Source organism: Oncorhynchus gorbuscha, linkage group LG24, assembly GCF_021184085.1.
Source record: "Oncorhynchus gorbuscha isolate QuinsamMale2020 ecotype Even-year linkage group LG24, OgorEven_v1.0, whole genome shotgun sequence".
In the NCBI taxonomy this organism is placed as follows: domain Eukaryota; kingdom Metazoa; phylum Chordata; class Actinopteri; order Salmoniformes; family Salmonidae; genus Oncorhynchus; species Oncorhynchus gorbuscha.
This window is the reverse complement of record NC_060196.1, coordinates 21,792,676-21,802,795: the sequence shown is the minus strand read 5'-3', so window position 1 is coordinate 21,802,795 and position 10,120 is coordinate 21,792,676. Positions and strand designations below refer to the sequence as shown.

The window sequence follows — 10,120 nt, the reverse complement described above, 5'->3', positions numbered from 1 at the left end:
TGCTTTGAGTACACGTCCTGGTAATCCGTCTGGCCCAGTGGCTTTGTGAATGTTGACCTGTTTAAAGGTTTTGTTCACTTCGGCTACCGAGAGCAAGATCACACAGTCATCCAGAACAGTTGGTGCTATCGTTCATGCTTCAGTGTTACTTGCCTCGAACCGAGCATAAAAGGCATTTACCTCATCTGAGAGGCTTGTGTCACTGGGTAGCTTGTGTCTGGGTATCCCTTTGTAGTCCGTAATAGTTTTCAAGCCCTGCCACATCCGACGAGCATCAGAGTCGGTGTAGTAGGATTCAATCTTAATCCTGTATTGACGCTTTGCTTGTTTGATGGTTCATCTGAGGGCATAGCAGGATTTCTCATAAGCGTCCGGAGCAGTCTCCCGCTCCTTGAAAGCAGCAGCTATAGCCTTTAGCTTGACGCGGATGTTGCCTGTAATCCATGGCTTCTGGTTAGGATATGTACGTACAGTCGTCGACGCACTTATTGATGAAACTGATGACTGAGGTGGTGTACTCCTCAATGCCATTGGATGAATCCCGGAACATATTCCAGTCTGTGCTAGCAAAACAGTCCTGTAGTGTATCATCCGTGTCATCTGACCACTTCCGTATTGAGTGAGTTTTTGCTTGTAAACAGGAATCAGGAGGACAGAATTATGGTCAGATTTGCAAAATGGAGGGCGGGGCAGAGCTTTGTATGCATCTCTGTGTGTGGAGCAAAGGTGGTCTAGGATCCCCCTCCCCCCGGTTGCACGTGACATGCGGGTAAAAGAAAATATAAAATTTGTCCATTTAAATAATCATGGCACTTCAAAGAATCATATACTGTACAATATTTTCTCACAATAACTAACATTTATGAGCTCTCGCCAAAACCACAATGTGTTTATCCCAGTTTTAAATAGCCAGTGGTGATTCTCGTTTTGCCAATCTTGTACTCAACCCAAACCACTTCATTTCCCTTCGAATGGTGAGATTACCATCTGTCATCTGTCCTTAAATCCTATCTTCCATCCCTGTGCACATGCATGGATAAAGGACCAAGAACTTTAAACTACCTTTTTGACTTCATCTTACTCAACTTAATGATAAAATACAAAGACTGACATTTAGATGTTTTTTTTTTAATTGGCAGGAGATTATTTCAGATGGTGCATTTCAATGAAAAAAAAGAAGAGACAAAATACAAATATTTGGGGTAGCTGACCAAGGACATCAGTTGACCATTTCCAGAAAACCACTACAATGCCAGGGTTTGTTATGTACATAATTATCATCTCCTTTGTCATATTGTAGTAATTTCACTGTTGACAAAATAGAAGCCTGAGAGAACTACAGATTGTAGTTATCATTACATTAAAATCACATTAAAAGGGATATTTTACTAATTGCTGATTTGTCTGGTGTTTTAGAAATATTTAAAAAAAAGATGCATGTCAGCAGTGATATTTTCAAGATAGAGCATTTTCTATAAACATTCTAAAGTGTGATCTATCCCACAAATATTAATATGATGATCCTATCAACATAGCTGGGAGTATCTAGGCTGTCACTCACTGTGCCTCATAATGCATCAACAATGGCCATGACGTCAGCCTATAGTTTATGCAAAAGATACAAGTAATTGAGCAATAAAAACAGTTTGCTATGATAATATAAATATGTTATTGTTGTTTAAAGAGAAGTAAACATGTTATTATTGCTTTTATTTTAATCAAATCTGGGAAGTAAAATACATGGTTTAAATGTACAGAATCTTCCAAAGTAGAATACTGTGTGTGTGTGTGTGTGTGTGTGTGTGTGTGTGTGTGTGTGTGTGTGTGTGTGTGTGTGTGTGTGTGTGTGTGTGTGTGTGTGTGTGTGTGTGTGTGTGTGTGTGTGTGTGTGTGTGTGTGTGTGTGTGTGTGTGTGAGTAACAGAGAGATTAGCCTGTCTGGCCTTGTGTTTGGGGCACCATGCTCACTCATTCTGGCTGCACTTACTTTCCCTGACTAAGTGGCAGTGGCATGTCCTTCAGCTGTCTCTCAACCACTCTGCTCCCCTCTGGCTGTCGTCCTCATCTCACAGCCCTTACCTCTATTTTCAAGAGACACATTCAAAGAGAGAAGGGACAGTTACACACAGCAAATCAAATCAATACAATACAGCCAGTTGGCCAGTTGAGCTCGGTAGGTATGTATTAGGCTGCTCTGCATCCCCAGGCTATTGCGCACGGCGCATATGAGTCTGGGATGTAAACGAATCAGTGGGCCTAGTGGGAGTGGTCATAGAATTCTATGGGAGTGACCTACAGAGTAAAGTGTTTGTCATCATTTAAATATAGTGAATTACAAATGAAGGCATGGACTCAGGCCTGAACTTCTGCCAGTGGGATTGCAAAAACACAACTTCCATCTAGCTAATTAGCAAAAAAACATAGCTAGCGAATGGCTTAACTGAGAAGAAAGCCTACACCCTTAAAATCAGTTAAATGTAACTAAATGTAATCGGAAATGTAATCTACGTCATCCCCAAAAGTAATTATTTATCATGCGAGGGCCATAAACAATGACTAGTAATGCAGAATAATCCGAGACAGGTTAGAATCTCACCTTTCTGGTAAAAATTGTCATAAATTGCTGAATTGATACAAATATGGAATATTTTATACAATGTATTTTCTATTCAACAAAACTGTGAATAAGGCTAGAAATTACATATGCTTTCCAAATATAGCATCATCAAATTATAAAAAACGATTAACTATAAGATTTCACCTTCCTTATGTAAAATACACATTTGTATGTTTATAGTTCGAGAAAATTTGCATATTTTTTCAAAGCGTCTTTCCCATTCACTGTGAACATCTGTGCTCAAGCCTGGCTTGTCCGTCTACGACAAACAAAGTGTTTTTTTTGTTTGTCGGGGGGGGGGGTACATGGAAATACATGTCCTCAAAGATGGAAGGCAGGCAGGCAGGAGGTGGCGAGATCAGGTGGGACCATTCTAGCCAATGAAAGGGGAGATGCGCAGGCCATAGAGTGAGATAGAGGACTCATCTTTTGATCTGTTACAGAATGGGCAGCACCATTGAGGCCATCTCAATTTTAAAGTAGTAAATGTTCTTGTTTTTCATTGGCTGAATGCTCCCAACATCGAAATCCCCACCCAGTTGACTACTTTCAAATGGTGGACACCTTCAATGACAATGTCCATGTTAAAATGGGTTAATGATGAGTCCTCTATGACAACAGGCACTACTCAAATCAAATTGTATTTATCACATGCGCCAAATACAACAGCGTGAAATGCTTACTCACAAGCCCTTAGCAGAGTTTTGCAGAGTTTTAAAAGAGTAAGAAAAAAGTGCTAAATAAACTAAAAGGAAAAATAGAACACAATAAAATAATAACAAGGCTATATACAAGAGGTACAGGTTAGTTGAGGTAATATATACATGTAGGTGGGGTAAAGTGACTATGCATAGATAATAAAAAGAGAGTAACAGCAGCATATGTGAAGGAATGTGAATGTGTGTGTGTGGATGTGTGTGTGGATGTGTGTGTCGCACACAATAAATAGTCACCAGTCTCAACGTCAGCAGTGAAGAGGTGACTCCGGGATGCTGGCCTTCTAGGCCGAGTTGCAAAGAAAAAGCCATATCTCTGACTGGCCAATAAAAATAAAATATTAAGATGGGCAGAAGAACACATACACAGGGACAGAGGAACTCTGCTTAAAAGGCCAGCATCCCGGAGTCGCCTCTTCACTGTTGATGTTGAGACTGGTGTTTTGTGTACTATTTAATGAAGCTGCCAGTTGAGGACTTGTGAGGCATTTGTTTCTCAAACTAGACACTCTAATGTACTTGTCCTCTTGCTCAGTTGTGCACCGGGGCCTCCCACTCCTCTTTCTATTCTGGTTAGAGCCCGTTTGTGCTGTTCTGTGGAGGGAGTGTTACACAGCGTTGTACGAGATCTTCAGTTTCTTGGCAATTTCTCGCTTGGAATAGCCTTAATTTCTCAGAACAAGAATAGACTTGACGAGTTTCAGAAGAAAGTTCTTAGTTTCTGGCAAATTTGAGCCTGTAATCAAACCCACAAATGCTGATGCTCCAGATACTTAACTAGTCTAAAGAAGGCCAGTTTTATTGCTTCTTTAATCAGAACTAGTTTTCAGCTGTGCTAACATAATTGCAAAAGGGTTTTCTAACGAGCCTTTTAAAATTATAAACTTGGATTAGCTAACACAACGTGCCATTGGAACACAGGAGTGATGGTCGCTGATAATGGGTCTCTGTACGCCTATGTAGATATTCCATTCAAAAATCTGCCGTTTCCAGCTATAGTAGTCATTTACAACATTAACAATGTCTACACTGTAATTCTGATCAATCTGATGTTATTTTAATGAACAAAAAAACGTGCTTTTCTTTCAAAAGCAAGGACATTTCTAAGTGATCCCAAACTTTTGAACGGTACTGTAGGTATTACAGAGACTGGGTCAGGGAGAGGTTGAAAATGTCAGTGAATACACTTGCCAGCTGGTCAGTGCATGCTCTGAGTACGCATCCTGGTAATCTGTCTGGCCCTGCGGCCTTGTGAATGTTTAAAAAAGTTAAGGTCTTACTCCCATCGGCTACAGAGAGCGTGATCACACAGTTGTCCAGAACAGCTGGTGCTCTCATGCATGGTTCAGTGTTGCTTGAACCGAAACACGCATAGAAGGCATTTAGCTCATCTGGTAGGCTCGCGTCACTGGGCAGCTCGTGGATGGGTTTCTCTTTGTAGTTTGCAAGCCCTGTCACATTTGACGAGCGTCAGAGCAGGTGTAGTAGGATTCGATCTTCGTTCTGTATTGATGCTTTGCCTGTTTTATGGTTTGTTGGAGGGCGTAACGGGATTTCTTATAAGTGTCCGGATTAGTGTCCAGTTCATTGAAAGCAGCAGCTCTAGCCTTTAGATCAGTGTGGATGTTGCCTGTAATCCATGGCTTCTGGTTGGGATATGTACGTACAGTTACTGTGGGGACAATGTCGTCGATGCACTTATTAATGAAGCGGGTTACTGATGTGGTATATTCCTCAATGCCATCGGATGAATGGAGGGCGAGCTTTGTACACATCTCTGTGTGTGGAGTAAAACTGATCTAGACTATTTTTCCTCTAGTTGCACATGTGACATTGCTGGTAGAAATGAGGTAAAAAGGATTTCAGCTGTCCTGGATTGAAGTCCCCGGCCACCAGGAGCGTCGCCTCTGGATAAAAATGGTATTGTTTGCTTATGGCTTTATACAGCTCATTGAGTGTGGTCTTAGTGGCAGGCTTGATTTCTGGTGGGAAATAGACATCTATGAAGAATACAGATGGAAAAGTGGTCAACACTTTGTGGTCTACAATTTATCAGGAGGTACTCCAACTCAGGTGAACAAAACCTTGATACTTCCATAATACTAAAGATCACACACCAGCCCCCGATCTTACCGGAGGCTACTGTTCTGTCTTGCCGATGCACGGAAAACCCAGCAACTGTATATTATACATGTCCTTGACTCGGTGAAACACAGGATATTACGTTTTTTTATGTCCTGTTGATAGGATAGTCTCAAATGGAGCTCATCCAGTTTATTCTCCAGTTCGCCAGTAGAACGGAGGGTAAAGGCAGATTATCCACTCATCAACACGGACTCTCTTTGACCTCTGTAATGCCGTCTCCTCTTCACACAAAATGACAGGGATTTGGGCCTGGTCCGGGAGGAGCAGTATATCCTTTGTGTCAGACTCATAAAGATAAAATCCTCGTCCAGTTCGAGGTGAGTAATCTCTGTTCTTTATGTCCAGAAACTCTTTTCTGTCATAAGAAGCGATGGCGGAAACATTATGTACAAAAAAAAGTAACAAACAGAGCAAGAAAACACAAAATAGCACAATTGGTCAGGAGCCCGTAAAATGGCTGCCAATCCCCTCCGGCATAATACTCTGATGTAAAATAGTTTTTTCCCAAAGTTGACTAAGTACCACGTGTGTCCACTTATATCAGTGCATTCGTAACAACCTAAGCATCACTAAAGTTAGATTAGATCAAATAAGCCTCAAGTAGCAAATTTGACACAAAAATTACTCAATTGTGGGCTTATTTTTCAAGGACAGATTTTGGGCAAAGTAAAACCTTTTGCTTCACCTCTTCCTCTCTGATATGACAGAGGTGCTCAAGAAAAGTGGGGGAAGGTGTAGTGGGAGATGATTAGTTGGTAGATTAAGCCGATTAAGCCAATGCCTATCACGCTGTAAATTTCACGTCAATCTTATTGGCTTTCTTATTTTGCCGGAATTGTCAGGGAACGAGATTATTTATATAGTGCACTACTTTGACCAGGGAGCCATTTGTGACGCAGCCTTAGTGAATCATACAATCACCCTGATAATAACACTGTGGCCCTTCTCGAATAAGTCACATTGCACCACTAGAGGGTGCTTGAGTAACAATGTACCTTGACTAAAATTGTATCACAAACCTGTGGAATTGATCAATATAATTACTTTGCTGAACTAAATTATGGCCAACACAAGGCCTGTCATGTAGGGGAGTTGTCACAGACACAGATTATGCCTAATCCTGGACTCAAAAGCATTTTCAATAGAAATTCTTGCTCGATCTTGAATTTTATACCATCACAGGGCTACATCTGTGTTAGAGAAACTGCCCTGTATTTAGTACTTCTTTGGTGGTGTTAAATGTGTTATTACTGTGGTTTAGTGGACATTGAGATGACATCAGTCCTTGTTGTATTGTATGTCACTCTCACCAGCGGTTTCCCACTCCTCGCACAGGTCACCATATCACAGAGTCATCCATCTTACTGTTAACAGAAGGAGAAAGGAAGGATGGAAAGAAAATAGGTATTAGAACAGAGTAAGATAAGGTGAGGTAAATCAATTAATAAAGCAAATAAAACAACTTTCATCATAAATTAGGCTAACAATTATCCTTGTAATGCACAGAGACCAGAGTTAGACCACTTCACAGTTGTTTTATGAAAACAAAATCCCACAAGGTTTACACATTTAAAAACAATCTGTAAGGCCGCTACTCTATTGTTTAGTTTTTTGTTTGTTCACATGAGACCTTGTGAAATAAATGGTAGGCTATATAGCTGCAAGTCATGTTTTAATTTTTAAGTAATTTTGCATTCATGGAATATCCTTCCTTGAGCACTGCACAGATATTTGCACATGAAAATTACAGGGGATGCATTCGCTCCTTTGTTAATGTGCATGTTCGTTGATGGTATGCACACTTGTAGAGTGTGGCTCTAATATTCAAATTACAGTCTCTTTACATCATGTTGACATTTTTTTTACTCTAGAATTTTCCATTCAACATTCGTAAAAACGTTACAATTTGTAGGATATTAGCCTCTGACCTGTAATTCTTATCTGTTTGTGCGTCTGTTTACTGAATGTGCCTGCACCTGGCCACGTTCAGTTGCAAAACGTTCTCGAACGTTGCAGATAGAAATTCAATGAATCGGCCCGACGAGTCTTTATTCTACATATCGGATTATAGGCATGTTTGTTCTGCATACCGTATTTCTATCCAAATGTTGCGCCCTGCTTAACACGCCCCTGGCCTACACACTGCACAGTTCGAAAACGCGCACTTGGGAAAGAGCCTGGGCAAAACATGGGGCCACGGAGCTATTTTTTATGCACGGTTCCGGGCTGATTGGCCACAATTTAAAACATTCACCAAGACCATTAAATGCGGAGCCCTTAAAATGGGCGGGGAAACGTCCAACGCTCTCGCCAGGCGAGGCGAGGCGGCACGGTCCCTATGAATAGGCAATACTACGCTGCATGTAAACAAACCATGACCGTGTGATACTTCACTTGTGTCTCCAAAACATTGTTCAGTCAGATGTTGTCGTATGGTCCTACTGCGATACAAATGTCTGAGAGTCTTTACTGACATCTAGCGCCCGAATACTACACATTGCCCACGTTTGTATGTGTTCAACATGCACACACATCCTACACTATGTCAAATATTACACTACAATAAAGTTTTGATTCCCTTTATTTTATATATAGCCCTATGTGATCTTGGGCTCCCGAGTGGCGCAGCGGTCTAAGGCACTGCATCTCAGCGTAAGAGGCGTAACTACTGTATCACATCTGGTGATGATTGGGAGTCCCATAGGGACAGTATCGACAGGGGTAGGCAGCCATTTGTTCTTAACTGACTTGCCTAGTTAAATACAGGATACATAAAAAGTAAATCTCCAATGTTAATTACAGAGAAACTGTTTGTAACCATAGCAGTCAGGGTTAACACACTGGGATGCAATATGTAAAATAATCACTTATCTTTTGGTATTTCTTTTAATGGGTAGCTCACAAGCACTTTTCCCATTACTGAAAAAGCTACAAAATGCTACAATGATCTTGGCTATTTTCAAATCAATCTCAAGCTCAATTTCAATAAACAGTCTTCCTTAAATGGTTATTTCCTCAGTACTTGTTCAAAGCCTACTTGAGAAATATTTGCCCTGGCAGCATTTAAGTGTTTGGTTAATTTTTCTTATTCTAGTATTGTTAATATTGTAAAGAATCACATAGAGAATGTTTTATATTAAAGTCAAGGTCAAGGCCAGAATTTGATCAAAACAGCACTGTATTTAATTTAAACTACATTTATCAAAGCTCATCTTTTTAATAAAGAATAATGTACACTACATGTCCACAAGTTTGTGGACACCCCTTCAAATTAGTGGATTAGGCTATTTCAACCATACCAGTTGCTGACAGGTGTATAACATCAGGCGCACAGCCATGCAATCTCAATAGACAAACATTGGTAGTAAAATGGCCCATATTGAAGAGCTCGGTGACTTTCAAAGTGACAGCGTCATAGGATGCCACCTTTCCAGCAAGTTAGTTTGTCAGATTTCTGCCCTTCTGGAGCTTCCCCGGTCAACTGTAAGTGCTGTTATTGTGAAGTGGAAACGCCTAGGAGCAACACTGGCCCAGTTGTGAAGTGGTAGGCCACACAAGCTCACAGAACGGGACTGCCGAATGCTGAAGCACGTAAAAATAGTATGTCCTCGGTTTCAACACTCACTACTGAGTTCCAGCACAATAACTGTTCATCGGGAGCTTCATGAAATGGGTTTCCATGGCCGAGCGAGCAGTCACACACAAGCCTAATATCACCATGCACAATACAAGCGTCGGCTGGAGTGGTGTAAACCTTGCCGCAATTTGACTGGAGAAGTGGAAACATGTTCTCTGGAGTGATGAATCACGCTTCATCTGGCAGTCCGACGGACAAATCTGGGTTTGGCGGATACCAGGAGAACACTACCTGCCAGAATGCATAGTGGCAAATGTAAAGGTTGGTGGATAAGGCATAATGGTCTGGGGCTGTTTTTCATGGTTCGGGCTAGGCCCTAGTTTCAGTGAAGGGAAATCTTAAGGCTACAGCATACAATAACATTCTAGACAATTCTGTGCTTCCAACTTTGTGTTAACAGTTTGGAGCAGCCCCTTTCCTGTTTCAGCATGATAATGTCCCCATGCACAAAGCAAGGTCCATACAGAAATGGTTTGTCAAGATCGGTGTGGAAGAACGTGACTGGCGTGCACAGAGCCCTGACCTCAACCCCATCGAACAGCTTAGGGATGAATTGGAACGCAGACTACAAGCCAGGCCTAATCGCCCAACATCAGTGTCCGACCTCACTAATGCTCGTGGCTGAATGGAAGCAGCAATGTTCCAACATCTAGAGGAAAGCCTTCCCAGAAGAGTGGAGGCTGTTATAGCAGCAAAGGGGGGGGGGGGGGGGGCAAACTCCATATTAATGCCCGTGACTTTGAAATTAGATGAGTGTCCACATACTTTTGGTCATGTAGTGTATGACCCCATGCCGAAAGGTACAGGTTTTCTACAACTGAATGTCGAAAGTATTTCCATGGAAGCATAGTGATGCAGGCTACGGTGATAGACATCTTTAATAGTGTGCACTGGCAGCAAAAACATTGACCTAAGCCCGGGGACAGTCTAGTCCTAATGTTTAGGTAACCTTAAATTGAGGTCCTTCACTAACCACTCATTATTTAACATATCCTATCAACAGCAG

General features: G+C 41.4%; 1 protein-coding gene across 1 annotated transcript in view; it reads right to left on the bottom strand.

Moving 5' to 3' along the window:
- Window positions 1-976: 976 nt before the first annotated feature.
- Window positions 977-10,120, bottom strand: part of LOC124012296 (regulation of nuclear pre-mRNA domain-containing protein 2-like) — a 48,591-nt gene continuing 39,447 nt past the window's right edge. The window contains exons 11-12 of the transcript XR_006834690.1: window positions 6,788-6,841; window positions 977-2,080 (exon numbers count right to left, since the gene is read on the bottom strand). The gene's annotated coding sequence lies outside the window, so the exon portion shown is untranslated. The remainder of the gene's footprint in view (window positions 2,081-6,787; window positions 6,842-10,120) is intronic.